This window comes from Somniosus microcephalus, chromosome 10 (genome assembly GCF_052327205.1).
Source record: "Somniosus microcephalus isolate GS21.2 chromosome 10, FLI_Smic_1.0, whole genome shotgun sequence".
Classification (NCBI taxonomy): domain Eukaryota; kingdom Metazoa; phylum Chordata; class Chondrichthyes; order Squaliformes; family Somniosidae; genus Somniosus; species Somniosus microcephalus.
This window is the reverse complement of record NC_140996.1, coordinates 156,956,602-156,972,379: the sequence shown is the minus strand read 5'-3', so window position 1 is coordinate 156,972,379 and position 15,778 is coordinate 156,956,602.

Genomic DNA, 15,778 nt, shown 5'->3' with positions numbered 1-15,778 from the left:
TCAGTAGGTCAGGAAGCATCTATGGCGTAAACAGACAAGTTAAAATTTCGGGTGTGGACCCTTCTTCAAAATTGTTTCGAAGAAGAGTCTACAATATTAACTTGTCTGTTCTCTCTCCACAGATGCTGCCTGACATGCTGAGTGTTTCCAGGCTTCCCTGTTACTGTTTCTAATTGCAGTATATTTGATCTAGGATTGCTCCATACTGGGTGGAAAAATAGGAAAATGATTCTTTGCCCAGAGCTGGTGTCCTACAATTTGAAGGTCACTGCTTAAAATGATCAATAAATCAATGTAAAACAAAAAAGGGTATTCTGTAATGAAGATTTATTGGATTGATACATTAGCAGCAGATTAATACTAGGGCCTCTTTCTCTTAGGCACTCTCTTCTCTTAGGCAGTCCCTCGGAACCGAGGATGACTTGCTTCCACATTAAAAATGAGTTCTCAGGTGACTGATGAGTCCAATGTGGGACCTACAGTCTCTGTCACAGGTGGGACAGACGGTGGTTGAAGGGGCGGGTGGGTGGGGTGCTTGGGTTGACGTGCGCTCCTTGCGCTGCCTGCGCTTGGCTTCCGCTTACTCCCGGCGAAGAGACTCGAGGTGTTCGGCGCCTTCCCGGATGCTTCTCCTCCTAATACAGTTTACATGAGCTATTACCATCCTGTTATATCAAACCGAAAATAAGGGTCAGGAAGGAAGGCTTTGTTTGCTACTAGTAGTGAGATTATGAATGTATTCTTTATACTTGTGTTTACAATTTTGCTACAAACAGCAGACAGAGGAAATCACTTTCCATACAGAGTGAGATTGAAGGAGAAATCCACCGAACAAACCTGGCTGGGGGAAGGTGTGTGAGGGTGAGTGGAATTATTGCTGATATGTGACAGAAGAATCTGTGCAGAAAATTGAAAAATGATAAAAGGAGATGTTTGCAACAGAATGCTGAGAGCAAACAGTTTCTTTCTAGTGCCATGAATTGAATAAATAGATTAGTCTTGTCAAAGTCACTGAAGCAACTAATGAAGTGAGATATTGCTTTTCATACTACTTACCTACTTCTCCAATTTATTTTTATTGAGCTATAAATATTTTTGAAATGTTGCTGTGCATATCATTGTTTGGGACATGGGGACCGTACAACGTATGAAGTAAGAAAGGCCAGTTAGCCTGTCAAGCATCCATAAAATATGTACAAATTGCACTATCCTGGATCCTATCCAATTGCACTCAATCAACCAACTACCTTCAAGAAGATAAAGCTCCATGAATGAAGCACTTGTGTTGCAATGGAGCTTCATGACAAAGAATGATATACCAATCCTGGATGCAAACATTAAACATTTGTAAAATTAAATCAGTTGGAAAGGAGATATTAGAGAAATTCACTCCTAAATATTAAAACAGCAAATGCTTGGCTGCCTCTCAGGTCAGCTGGTTAAGGCAATGAGTAGCTGAGCCAAACAGACCAGCAGGTCCCAGGTTTGGTCCCTGACCTGGGCTGTGTTGGGTTAGTTTATTTCAGACAGCACAGTGGTAGTGGAGCTACTGTTACTCTCAGTACCTCTAGGTTAGGGAGGGGAACATCAGCCAGGGTTCCTGCTTCTGATTGGTACCCACTGAACTATGTGGATGATTGGCCAGAATTGGCTTGGGCGTTGCTGTAATGCTGCCATGATTAAATAGTCTACCCCAAGTCAGACATTGGCAGAAACAGTGGGAAAATCGGGTGGTGAGGCCTACAGCCTATTCTCACCCCCCAGACGGAAAGGTCGCTGGATGCCCCTTCACCACCTCGCTGGGATCGAATCAGATACATCTACATCAAGACCCCTGTTGATCACCCAATGGGAGAGACCAAATCTGATAACGCTCTCTGAGACAGCAATAGAAGATGTCGATGTTGACATAAACAGACCTCTTCAGGGCCTGCGATTTTGGAGAGACCAACTATGATGATGACCACCCCACTGCATCTAAGTAAATAAAATGGCTGCAATGCACCTGCTAATTATATTTGAAAGCAAATTTCTAGTTTTGTTTACGATAGCAAAATACTGCGGATGCTGGAAATCCGAAATAACAACAGAAAACGCTGGAAAAACTCAGCAGGCCAGGCAACATCCATGGAGAGAGAAACAGAGTCAACGTTTCAGGTCGAAGACCCTTCGTCAGGACGTTGATTCTGTTTCTCTCTCCACGGATGTTGCCTGGCCTGCTGAGTTTTTCCAGCGTTTTCTGTTGTTATTTCTAGTTTTGTTTGTTTGGAGTGGTTGTTATAATGTAATAATTCTTTGACAATTAACATTCTTAATTTAATTGCAGTGAATATTGAAGCAAGTTAGCCCTCCTGACATGGAGTTCCATTTGACAGAAGGGAAAATTCGACAATCAAGTGAGGAAGTTACCCCACTGGATTGGAATTTGTCGCCCTTCCAATTTTAATGTGATGAAAGTTAATAACTGGAAAATAGGGAGGCCCGTGAATCGTGTATGTGGCCTCTGTGTCCAATTATCTGATCAGCAGTTTGCAGCAATTGAAACTCTGCGCCAGCAACAATTACTCATTAAATTTACCCCATTATGTCAGCAATCAATAGTCACATTTTCTATTTGTAATTTAAAAAAATGCTGCATTGAGTTTTGACTTGGTTGTATATTTTATTACATTATGGATCAATGCAGCCTGTTTGTGTATCTAACTGCATACAAAATATTCTGAAATGTTTGTTTTTAGCTACATTTATCATATGACAACATAAACTACAGAAGCACTTTTCTCAAAGAGCTTTTTAGGTAAAATATTTGATAGTGCAAAGGTAACTATTTTTTGTAGCATCTGAAATAATCCAGCAGATTTAAACTTTGTAGTACACTGCTTAACATGTTTGCTTAAAATTGTGTTGTGCACGATTTTACTGCAGCTTCAACGTATTCATTTTAAATAAATTAACAATTGAGTTGAAATAATGCTAAAAAGAGCGTTTTGCAAACATGTTAAGCAGTACACTGCTAGAGCAAATTAAAACACCAAACTACTTTAACGGAAACTTGCACTGGACATATCAAGGACTGGTTTGGTGATCTAGACATAGGTGGCACCAGGAGCTACGTTGCTTGGGCCACTGCATGTGGTGGGAAGGAGGGGACCGACTGGTCGGATTGGATGGAATTTCTATCACCGTGGCTCATCCATCTCACTCCCTCCCATGATATGAGCACTGGAAATTCTTTCAAGATGATGAGGGATCTGCCTGGGCACAGTCTATTGGCTACCACTGAGGAATGTGAATGTGAAGCTTGCTATCAAGGTTCTCTCAATCCAATCTTGGCCTTTCTTGTTTCTTTGGGAACTGATCTTCCTTCTCCAAGTCTTGGAATGCCATTAGAACCCTCAAAGGGATCTCATAATTTTGCTCACTGCAAGTGAAATGCCAACTAGAAGTACGAGTGCGTTAGGAAAAAGAGCGGTAAATAAGTCTTGCAAAGAAAAAATCAGGCGTATGCAAAAATAGGAAGTATGTACCAATGAAATGCAGAAAAAGCGATAAAAGCAACAAAAAAAAATCACAACCAACACTGACATGTTTAATAGAAAAATACTGCGGATGCTGGAAATCTGAAATAACAACAGAAAACGCTGGAAAAACTCAGCAGGCCAGGCAGCATCGGTGGAGAGAGAAACAGAGTTAACGTTTCAGGTCAAAGACCTTTCGTCAGAACTGGAAATAAGCAGGAAAAGGAACAGATTTTAAAGCAAGTGCAGGGGCTGGGAAATGGGGGAGGGGTTGCAAGAACAAAAGGGAAGGTCTGTGATAGGATGGAAGGCAGGAGAAGTAAAGAGGCATTAAGAGATATTCAAGGCAAGAGGACTTTTTACCTCTTTACTTCTCCTGCCTTCCATCCTATCACAGACCTTCCCTTTTCCTGTTTTTTTCCAGTTCTGACGAAAGGTCTTTGACCTGAAACGTTAACTCTGTTTCTCTCTCCACAGATGCTGCCTGGCCTGCTGAGTTTTTCCAGCGTTTTCTGTTGTTATTACTGACATGTTTAACACTCTTTTAATAAGCCCAACTCCTAAATTCCAGGCCATCCCAATGGTCTTGTGCCTGATTTATATGGGCAAGCAGCACTATGGGAGAGGGTGCCTCACCAAAAATGTGAGTTTCGGCATGGGTCTGCACATTTACATGAGATTGTCAGGTATAATGAGGCTGGATAGCATCAGAAAATTTTAAGAAATATACATTGCAACATCAGTATGGGCAGCAGCATGGGGCCCTGCAGAATTTGCCTTTTAGTCACCAGCTCATCATTAGATACATTGACAAGCATGCGTTTGAGTGCTACGTAAGTAGACAGCTGATCTCAGGAACTCCTCATTAGTGGCATGGTGAGCAGCACAACTCACAACTAAAATATGTGAGTGTGTTGCCACCAGGCTCCTAATCAAAGCATGCACACACTCCATACCCCCAACGAATGGTAATTACACCAGTAGGTAATGTAAAATTATTGCAGCAGCAACCTCGGCACCCCAATCATGGTAGGCCCTGAATCAAAGACATATGAGCCCAGGGTCTCATAACCTCCAGGTAATGACTTCCAGCAGCTGTTAAATAAGGGGCCTTTGCTGTTTGTAGGACCCTTTTCTGAAATTGGGTTGCCCCAGCACTTAACTCACCCTGTGATAAACTCGCTCAGCAACTCGTGGAGCTACAGGCAGCAAGGACTTATCTGCAGTGCTATTTAAAGGGTTCATCTACTACATACAGGTTAGTTGCTGGTTGTTGTTTTAGGCTGCTGGTTAACTTCTAATTATTTTTTGGCCTATTTTCTGACTTCTACAACTTAATTCTGACTTTTAATAAGAAGTTTTTGCTGGTGCTGGACTGCTTTTAACTGGCTTTAAAACAGTTTCACTGCAGTCTTGGTTAGTCTGGTAAGGCTGCCTTTGGGGCTGGAGGATGATGGGGAGCAGCCAAGAAGACAGGGGAGAGCAGGAGCAGCTGAGAGAAAAGGGAGGAGGTGGGCACTGCACAGGAGGCCACACCTACAGTGGGTTTTCAGGGAGAATCATAGAAATCCACAGCACAGAAGGAGGCCATTGTGTCTGTGCTGGCTGTAAAAGAGCTGTCCAGCCTAATCCCACTTTCCAGGTCTTGGTCTGTAACCTTGCAGGTTAAGGCACTTCAAGTGCATATCCAAGTAACTTGGAGAGTTTCTCCTACCTGAATTTCTTTGAGAAGCAATGCCTAGAAATTGGGTATAGCCCCGCCAGCATGTTTGCGCCGAAAATTTTGCGCCCGCCGCGGAGCCAGTTGTGCCCGCCCCATATTCACTTTCAGCGCCCCAAAGCGGAACCGGGCGCTGGTACAGGGTGTGTCCGCCCCGCTTGGGGCGCTGAAAGTGAATTTCAGCGCTCCCGGTCCCGCTGCGCCACCCGATGCGGTGCGGCAGGCTGCTGTACTGCAGGCCTCCCCCTTCTCTTAAGGGGGAGGTGCCTGCAACGGCCGGAGCCCCGATTGCAAGTGCCGGCAAAAGAGCCCGGCACAACGGAGAAGTGCCGGGCTCCACGGAAACCAGCCGGCAATGCCGCGGGGGGGGGGGTGGAGGAGGCCGGGGAAGGAGGTGCGGGCAGGCGGCCGCCGAAAAAGCGGCCGCCCCGCACCTCCACCTTAACTTGCGCCGCTAAGGCTGCAGTAAGGACCCGGTCTCCCGATGTTGTTAGTGCCCGCCACGGAAGAGGCGGCCGCTACTGAAGATGGGGATCGGCATGGTTTCGGGCGGTACCGGGGCACTGCGCACACCGATGACGTCATCGGTGCCGGCGCAGCGCTACCGGCTAACGCCGATGTTAGGGCCCACCTAATTTCGGGCGCGACGCAACTTCTGGCGCAACCCACTCTTTCGCCCCTAATTGGGCGCAAACGCAACTGAATTTCTAGGCCAATATCTCAGGAGCCTTCGTATCACAAAGGAGGCTATTACCGAACTATGTCATCTGCTGCTGTCACAACTTGAGCCTTGAATCGGGGAATGGACTGCACTGTCTATGGCTTTCAAGGTGACCATGGCCCTTAACTTTTATGCAACAGACTCATTCCAAGCTGCAGCAGGTGACATCAGCGACATCTCCCAGTGTGCAGTCCACCGTTGTGTCAGAAAGGTCACCAGGAAGAACACCTGCATCTCTGACACCTGTGGTGTCCTGTCTCCCTGCTCTAGCTCCTGCACAATTGTGGCCAGAGATTCACCATATGAAGAAACCTCTTCTAGCCTACCCTCTAAAATATAGTTTGTGCCAGTCTCAGAACTGGTGCTTGCTAAGGTGAGAACGAATGATGGTGCATCTTCAGGAAGGCTGAAATTCAATGCAGAGAAGTATGAGTGCTACATTTTGGTAGGAATAATGAGGAGAGACAATACATGCTAAATGGTACAATTTTAAAAGGGGTGCAAGAAGAGAGAGACCTGGGGTGTTTGTATACAAATCTTTGAAGGTGCCAGGTCAGGTTCACAAAGCAGTTAATAAAGCATTGGGGATCCTGGGCTTTATAAATAGGGGCATATAGTACAAAAGCCAGGAAGTTATAATAAACCTATATAAAACACTATTTCGGCCCCAGCTGGAGTACTGTAACCAATTCTGGGCACCACACTTTAGGAAGGTGTCTCAAAACAGTGTTCTGTTGTTCACTTGAGTAGAAATAAAAGCAATTTACAAGCGGAGTATAGTCACAGATAGTCACGCGAACCTAGACATGGGTCCCTTCTCGTGCTGCTTGAGAAAAGTAAAAAGCTTATATTTATACACTGTTTTCTTATCAAACTGAAACTGACATTGCCTAATATGGTAATCTCTGGCTACTGCATAGTCCAGAGACACAGGTCTACATTTTCTTCAACATACATCAACAACGTTAGATGTACGTAAAAACACCGTGGCCTTGCTGTGGTAAGCATAACTGTTCTAGTCTCTAGATATTCTTATCATAACATTTCTAATCTAAACATTCTTTTATAAACATATCCAAGGCCAGTTGGTTGCAAACACTGGCTGTTGCTAAGTGAAATCTATCTCTCTCTCTCTCTCTCTCTCTCTATTGATGCCAACCACATTTTGCCCTATGTTGAATGAACTATACATGAACACCTTTCAGAAGCTGAATTAACCGAGTTCCATATGCCAACAGAAGGACGTGAAGGCTTTGGAGAGGGTACAAAAGAGATTTACTAGAATGGTTCCAGGGATGAGGGATTACAGTTATGTGGACAGACTGGAGAAGCTGGAGTTGTTCTCCTTAGTGCAGAGAAGGCTAAGAGGAGATTTGATAGAGGTGTTTAAAATTATGAAGGATTTAAATAGAGTAAATAAAGAGAAACTGTTTCCAATGGCTGAAGGGTAGATAACCAGAGGGCACAGATTTAAGGTGATTGGCAAAAGAACCAGAGGCAACATTAGGAAAAACTTTTTTACGCAATGAGTGGTTAGGATTTGGAATGCACTGCCTGAAAGGGTGGTGGATACAAATTCAATAGTCACCTTCAAAAGGGAATTGGATAAATACTTAAAGGAGGAAAAATTGCAGGGATATGGGGAAAGAGTGGAGGAGTGGGACTAACTGGATTGCTCTTCAAAAGAGCTGGCACAGACTCGATGGGCCGAATGGCATCCTTCTGTGCCGTACTATTCTATGCTTCTATGATTCCAGGATTTCTTTGATTTCTCTCATTTTACTTCTTATTGTCTCATGCTGATATAACTCAGGCCATTTTGCCATCTCCAGTTCTCTACTTAAACACTTTACATATAATTTTATTTATGTTACAGTGTTTGTGATTGTGTTGTTTTTTATTCCCTTTCTCCTTCCCCTTATTCTGTTGTTTTTTTAAATGATATTCTTCTATAATATCTTCTAGTTCTGAGGAAGATCCCATAGCCAAAACCTTTTGTCTGTTCCCTCCACAGATACTGCTTGACCTGCTGTGTTTCCAGCAGCTACTGTTTTTGTTATAGAACAAAGAGGCAATTTGTCTTGCGCTAGATATGAATCCTCACAAACAGCAGTGAACAACATGACTGCCACCTGTTCAATAACCTAATAACACTGTTTACAACACTGTAAAACACAGCTGATTTTCTTTGATATATTTTAGTCAAACATTTAACTGTGTTGAATGAATGATTTTAGACCGATCATTGAATTAGAGCTGGAATAAGCATGCTTTTCATGTTTTATATATACTTTTAAAAATGTAATGGAGCGATCTTGTTGTGTCTCCTTGTGTTCTTATACTATAAATAATACAGACACTTTTAGCTCATTTTAGTCACTGCTTTTACTAGCTGTATCACAGAATCACAGAAACACCACAGTGCAGATAGAGGCCATTTTGGCCCATCGAGCCTGCACCGACACATATCCCACCTGATCCCCGTAACTCCTACACCAACACATATCCCACCCTATCCCCGTAACCCCACGTATTTAATCCCCCTAACACTAAGGGTCAATTTATCATAGCCAATCAACCTAACCCGCACATCTTTGGACTGTGGGAGGAAACCGGAGCACCCGGAGGAAACCCACGCAAACACGGGGAGAATGTGCAAACTCCACACAGACAGTCACCCGAGGCCGGATTCGAACCCGGGTCCCTGGCGCTGTGAGGCAACAGTGCTAACCACTATGCCTTGTTTCTGTGCTGCCGCATGGTGCGGAGTGATACAAGATGTCCGACACTGCACTGTGCACTGCCCGTGCACAGTGTGCCACATAGCAATATAACTACACCATACCAAAGTAGTTCCATACCAAAGTAGTTCCATTTAACGATGTGATACTATAACAATGTAACATCCCTCTTTCTCAAATAACTAAAACATGAAATTTAACAATTTAAATTAACAAATATTATATCTAAACTATTATTATCAACTACAAAGAATCGTGAGTTTTTTTTTATTCGCGATATTGCTCAGGTGGTTGGATGTTGTCCCTCCATCTTGTGGATTTGGTGGTGACCATTCCTCTCTGCGGTGTTTTGGTGTGTTCTGCTCTCGTTGTTGTTGTTGCTGTCGCCTTTGGAGTTGGAGTGTACATGCTTGTGGTTGTTTGATTTGTAGCGCTTGTTTCTGGTGTTGTACTGCTTGTGGTAGCTGGTGTTGTCAATGTTGCTGATGTTGTCTGCTGCTTATCCAGCTCAGGTGAAGGTCTGATGTGGAGTCTGTTCCGTCTGTATTGGTTACCAGGTTCAGTCTCTACGAAGTAGGATCTTGGAGTATCAGCTTTTCCAATGACCTTGGCTGGATTCCAGGTTTTCAACACCGGGTCTTGCACATGCACTGATTGTCTATTCAGCAATTCTGGTAGCGTCTTTGCATGTTTATCGTAATGTTTGCTTCCTACGATTTGTGCTTCTGCCAGCTTTTGTCTGAAGTCCTCCTGGTCCTGGGGAGGATGTATTTTTGCTGGTGGTGTAGTCTTAAACTTCCTCCCATTCAGCAATTCCGCAGGTGATTTCATGTCTGCTTTCAGTGGTGTTGATCTGAGTGATAGGAGGGCAAGGTCTTGGTCTTCCCCCATCTCACTACTTTTGATGAGAGTTCTCTTGACAGTCTGGATCTGTCTTTCGATGAACCCGTGTCCCCTTGGGAAATGTGGGGATGAGGTTACTATTTTTATCCCATACTTTTCTGCCAGAGCTCTGAATTCACTCGATGTGAACTGGGTTCCATTGTCACAGATTACCTTTTCCGGGATTCCTTGTTCAGCAACCAAGCTCTTTGCAATCCTGGTGGTAGTTGTGGCTCTCAAGTCTTTCATCCTTCTCACAAAAGGAAACTTGGAATAGTAATCTGCCACTATGAGATACTATTCTTGATTGCACATGAAGAGATCTGCCCCAACAGTGTGCCATGGTCTTGACGGTATTTCACTAGGTATCATCTCCTCTTTCTGTTGTGCATTTCTGTATTTCTGGCATATACCACATGCAGAGACCATCTGTTCGATATTTTTGTACATGCCTATCCAGTATACAGCTGATCTAGCTCTCAGCTTGCATTTCTCCATTCCCATGTGGCCTTCATGTATGAGATGGAGAAGTTGTGTCTGCATCGTCTTTGGCACGATGATCCTCGATCCAGCAAGGAGAATACCATCTTCTACTGCAATATTGTCTTTAATCGTCCAGTATTGACGAATTGTCGCCTGTACCTGCTGGATTCTTTCCGGCCACCCCTGTATTACTTGTTGTGTGAGTAGTTGCAACTCATCATCTTTGCTAGTTTCATCTCTGATTTGACTGTGCTTTGTAGGGGTAACATTCACTAGGTGGTGGATTTTTACTGTTAGGCCCTCCACCTCGTGTTTCTCATATGGTGACAATCGAGACAATGCATCTGCTAGCACCATTTCCTTTCCTGGCTTATATTTAAGCGTGAAGTCATAGCTTTGGATCCTTAGAAGTAGTCTTTGCAGTCTTGCAGACGCTTTGCACAGATTCTTCTTATAGGTCTGTTCTAGTGGACGATGGTCACTCTCTACTGTAAATCACCTGCCATATAGGTATGTATGGAATTTCTCGCATCCGTACACTACTGCTAAAAGTTCTCTTTCTATGTTGGCGTATCTCATCTCGGCTGACGTCAAGGCCTTTGATGTGAAAGCTATCGGCTTTCCTTCCTGCACCAGAGCTGCCCCTAGTCCTCTGGTAGAAGCGTCTACTTGCAGAGTGACTGGTTTTCTTCTGTCATAATATGACAGACTTGTATCTTTGTACAACAGTTCTTTAAGTTGTTTGAAATTCCTTTCGTGTGATTCAGACCACTGGTATTCGGCGTCTTCTTTCAATAGCTCTCTGAGATTTGTTGTATGTTCCGACATGTGTGGGATGAAAGAACTCATGTATTGGACCAAGCCGAGGTAACTCCTCGGCTCTTTCTTGTCTTTGGGTGGTTTCATTTCAGCAATTGCCGCAATCTTCTCTGGATTTGGGTTGACTCCCTCTGGTGTATAGATCATACTGAAGAATTGGCATTCCTTGACTTTAACTATGCACTTATCTGCATTTAACTTGATGCCAGCCTTCCTGGTACTCTCCATGGCCTCATATTGGTGCATGTCATGGTCTCTCATCTGCTCCATAGATCTGAATATCATCAGCTATTCCTATAGCTCCTTCATAGCCTCTGTATGTCTCGTCTATTTTCTGTTGAAAGGTATCTTGACTGACCTTTAGCCCGAATGGTAGCCACAGGAATTTGTAACGCCCAAATGGTGTGTTGAATGTTGTCAGTGTTGTTGATTCCTCATCCAACTTCACGTTCCACTATCCATTTCTGGCATCTAGTTTTGAGAAAACCTTGGCTCCTGCCAGTGATGGCGTAATCTCCTCTAGCGTTGGGGTGGGATAGTGGTCCCTCTTTATCGCCTGGTTTAGATCTTTGGGGTCCAAACATGTTCTGAGATGCCCGTTTGGCTTTTCTCGTACCACAATTGAGTTTACCCAGTCTGTGGGTTCAGTGACCTTTATGATCACTCCCTTTTCTTCCATCTCCTTTAGCTCTCTTTCAAGCTTTGTCTTCAGCTCGATGGGTCCTTTTCGTGGAGCATGGATAACGGGCTTTACCTCTGGATCGATGGTGATGTGGTATTGGAAATCTCCGAAACATCCCACTGTATCATCGAAACATTCCGGATACATGTCTATCAAGTCTTTTTTACTCTTGATTTGTGGGCGGTTCTCCAGTGGGGTGTTGCTGTCTATCTTCAGTGGTGTTTCCGTCAGCTCGTGATGCACTGAGATCAATCTCAACTTCTCGCAACTGTTTAATCCCAGGATCGCTGGCCCCTCAGTGTCGGTGACATAGAACATGCAGTTGATGTTCTTTCTTTTATGTGTCCCTTTGATAAAGGTTATTCCGAGTTGTTTAATCTCACTCCCCCCGTATGCTGTCAGCATGACATTACTTGCCTTTAAACAACCATTTTTCGGGTAGCCATCTTCTCTCAGGTTTTCGGGAAAGATCTGCTGGTACAGTCTCAATGGGAGAATGTTGCTCTGAGCCCCTGTGTCCAGCTTCAACTTTAAGTTGATGGTTTTGGGCCGACCTTTGACCTTTTTTTTGATTTGGATGATGGTGTGCAATTCTCTCCTCGGAGTATTTTCCGCTCTGGATATCTCGTGAAGCTGTATCTTTATGGTTTTGATGTTTAGTGCATTGTCGTGATCATCATCATCATCCTGCTCATCCATGGCATGGATATTATGTTTCTTTCTCTGGTTCTGCTGTCTGCCTTTGTTTTTGATGTATGTTCCTTCTTTCTTCGTTCTACACCTTTTTTCCCAGTGGTTTAGTTTGCCACATGCATTGCAGCTTGTTCCATATGCTGGACATTTCCTCTTGTCTGTGTAATCATGCGGTCTTCCACAATTTCTGCACATGTTTCCCCCGTTGTCATGTGCATGTCTTTGTGTGTTGTACTTTTCCCTCACTGCATCCACTCTGTTGTCCGTCTCAGAAGCCGTCCGCATGTCAGCCGTTTGAGAAATCAGCGTTTTCATTTGCTGCTTCATGGCTTCATGAGCTCTCGCAGTATCTACAGCCTCTGTTATTCCAAGCTTTTCTTTTCCTATCAGGGCTTTTTGTACCTCTACATGCACTGACCCCCATATTAGCTGGTTCACAAGCCTTTCTTCCATTTCCTTAAATTTACACTTGCTGGCTTCATTTCTCAGCCTTGTCAGGAAATTGTCAGCTGTTTCACCGGGTTCCTGTCTTAGACTCTGGAATTTGTATCTGTGTATACGGTGATTGGATTTAGGCTCTAGATGGTTGCTGAATTTATCAAAAATTGTTGCAGGGTTTTCCTTTTCCTCTTCAGTCAAACTCCAGCTATTATACAAATCTAGACCTTTTTCTCCTGTCCACAACAGAATGTAACTAACCTTTTCCTCGTTGGTAGCGCCCTTCAGGAAGCTTTTGAATGTAAGCTCACATTTCTGTTTGAACTTGCGGAATGCTTCTACTATATCGTCGGCTTCACAGTTCATGAGGGGTTGCATTTGCACAGTCATCATTTTAGTTTCCCGTACGATTCACTCTCAAAGCACCGCAGACATCGGGACTCACAATCAGCTCATAAAATCACTTTTCGTCTTATTCGTAGTTCGTATAGCACAATTTTTTACTCACTTATACTGCTGCCACCGTGTTGTGTCTCCTTGTGTTCTTATACTATAAATAATACAGACACTTTTAGCTCATTTTAGTTGCTGCTTTTACTAGCTGTATTCTTGCCTTGTTTCTGTGCTGCCGCATGGTGCGGAGTGATACAAGATGTCCGACGCTGCACTGTGCACTGCCCATGCAGTGTGCCACATAGCAATATAAGAACATAAGAACATAAGAAATAGGAGCAGGAGTAGGCCAATCGGCCCCTCGAGCCTGCTCCACCATTCAATAAGATCATGGCTGATCTGATCCTAACCTCAAATCTTCTATCACTCTGCATCCACCCGAACCCATGTGATCTCCCGGGAGAGGCGAAAAACCAGATAAAGACCCAATGGCCAATTTGGGAGAAAAAAATCTGGGAAATTCCTCTCCGACCCATCTAGGCGATCGAAATTCTTCCAGGAGATCACTCTGTCCCTATATTTTCTACAGTACTTACCTTCTGTAAAGGCGATCTCCACCCCAGCCAGGAACAGGAATAAAACCATCTCCTGAAATCTAACAGAATTAGAACACAGTAGGAGCAGAACAAGGCTACACGGCCCCTGGGCCCGCTCCACTACCCACAGGGCCATGACCATTCCGAACCCAGACTCGTGTCCAATTTCCTGCCCGCTCCCCGTAACCCTTAATTCCCTTTACTTCTAGGAAACTATCTATTTCTGTTTTAAATTTATTTAATGATGTAGCTTCCACAGCTTTCTGGGGCAGCAAATTCCACAAACCTACCACCCTCTGAGTGAAGAAGTTTCTCCTCATCTCAGTTTTGAATGAGCTGCCCCTTATTTTACGATTATGCCCCCTAGTTCTAGTTTCACCCATCATTGGGAACATCCTCACCGCATCCACCCGATCAAGCCCCTTCACAATCTTATATGTTTCAATAAGATCGCCTCTCATTCTTCTGAACTCCAATGAGTAGAGTCCCAATCTACTCAACCTCTCCTCATATGACCACCACCTCATCCCCGGGATTAACCGAGTGAACCTTCTTTGTACTGACTCGAGAGCAAGTATGTCTTTTCTTAAGTATGGACACCAAAACTGTATGCAGTATTCCAGGTGCGGCCTCACCAATACCTTGTACAACTGCAGCAATACCTCCCTGTTTTTATATTCCAACCCCCTAGCAATAAAAGCCAACATTCCATTGGCCTTCTTAATCACTTGCTGCACCTGCATACTAACTTTTTGAGTTTCGTGCACCAGGACCCCCAGATCCCTTTGTACTACAGTACTTTCCAGTTTCTTGCCATTAAGATAATAACTTGCTCTATGATTTTTCCTGCCAAAGTGCATAACCTCACACTTTCCAGTATTGTATTCCATCTGCCAAATCTCTGCCCACTTACTTAGCCTGTCTATGTCCCTTTGCAGGTTTTTTATGTCCTCCTCACTCACTACTTTCCGTCCCATCTTTGTATCATCTGCAAACTTTGATATGTTACACTCGGTCCCCTCCTCCAAATCGTTAATATAGATTGTAAAGAGTTGGGGACCCAGCACTGACCCCTGCGGAACACCACTAGTTACTGGTTGCCAATCTGAGAACGAACCATTTATCCCAACTCTGCTTTCTGTTAGAGAGCCAATCCTCCACCCACGCCAGAATATTACCCCCAATCCCGTGATTTTTTATCTTGAGCAATAATCTTTTGTGTGGCACCTTGTCAAATGCCTTTTGGAAGTCTAAATACACTACGTCCACTGGTTCCCCTTTATCCACCCTGTATGTTACTTCCTCAAAAAACTCAAGCAAATTTGTTAAACATGACTTCCCCTTCATGAAACCATGCTGAGTTTGCCCTATTAAATTATGTTTATCCAAATGTCCCGTTACTGTCTCCTTAATAATGGACTCTAACATTTTACCAACCACAGATGTTAGGCTAACAGGTCTATAGTTTCCAGCCTTCTGCCTACTACCCTTTTTAAATAAGGGTGTTACATTAGCAGTTTTCCAATCTGCCGGGACCTTTGCTGAGTCCAGTGAGTTTTGGAAAATTATTACCAATGCATCCACAATCCCTACCGCTACTTCCCTCAAGACCCTGGGATGCAAGCCATCAGGTCCAGGGGATTTATCCGCCTTGAGTCCCATTATTTTACCAAGTACCACTTCCTTAGTGATTTTAATTGTATTTAGTTCCTCCCCCCCTAGAGCCCCCTGTTTGTCCAGTGTTGGAATATTCTTAGTGTCCTCTACTGTAAAGACTGATACAAAATAATTGTTCAGTGTTTTTGCCATCTCCATGTTTCCCACCATTAATTTCCCAGTCTCATCCTCTAAGGGACCAACATTTACTTTAGCCACCCTTTTTCTTTTTATATAACTATAGAAACTTTTACTGTCTGTTTTTATATTTTTTGCTAATTTACTTTCATAATCTATCTTCCCTTTCTTAATCAATCTTTTTGTTATTTTTTGCTGTCTTTTAAAGACTTCCCAATCTTCCATCCTCCCACTAGATTTGGCTACCTTATATGCCCTTGTTTTTAGTCGGATACTATCCTTAATTACTTTACTTAGC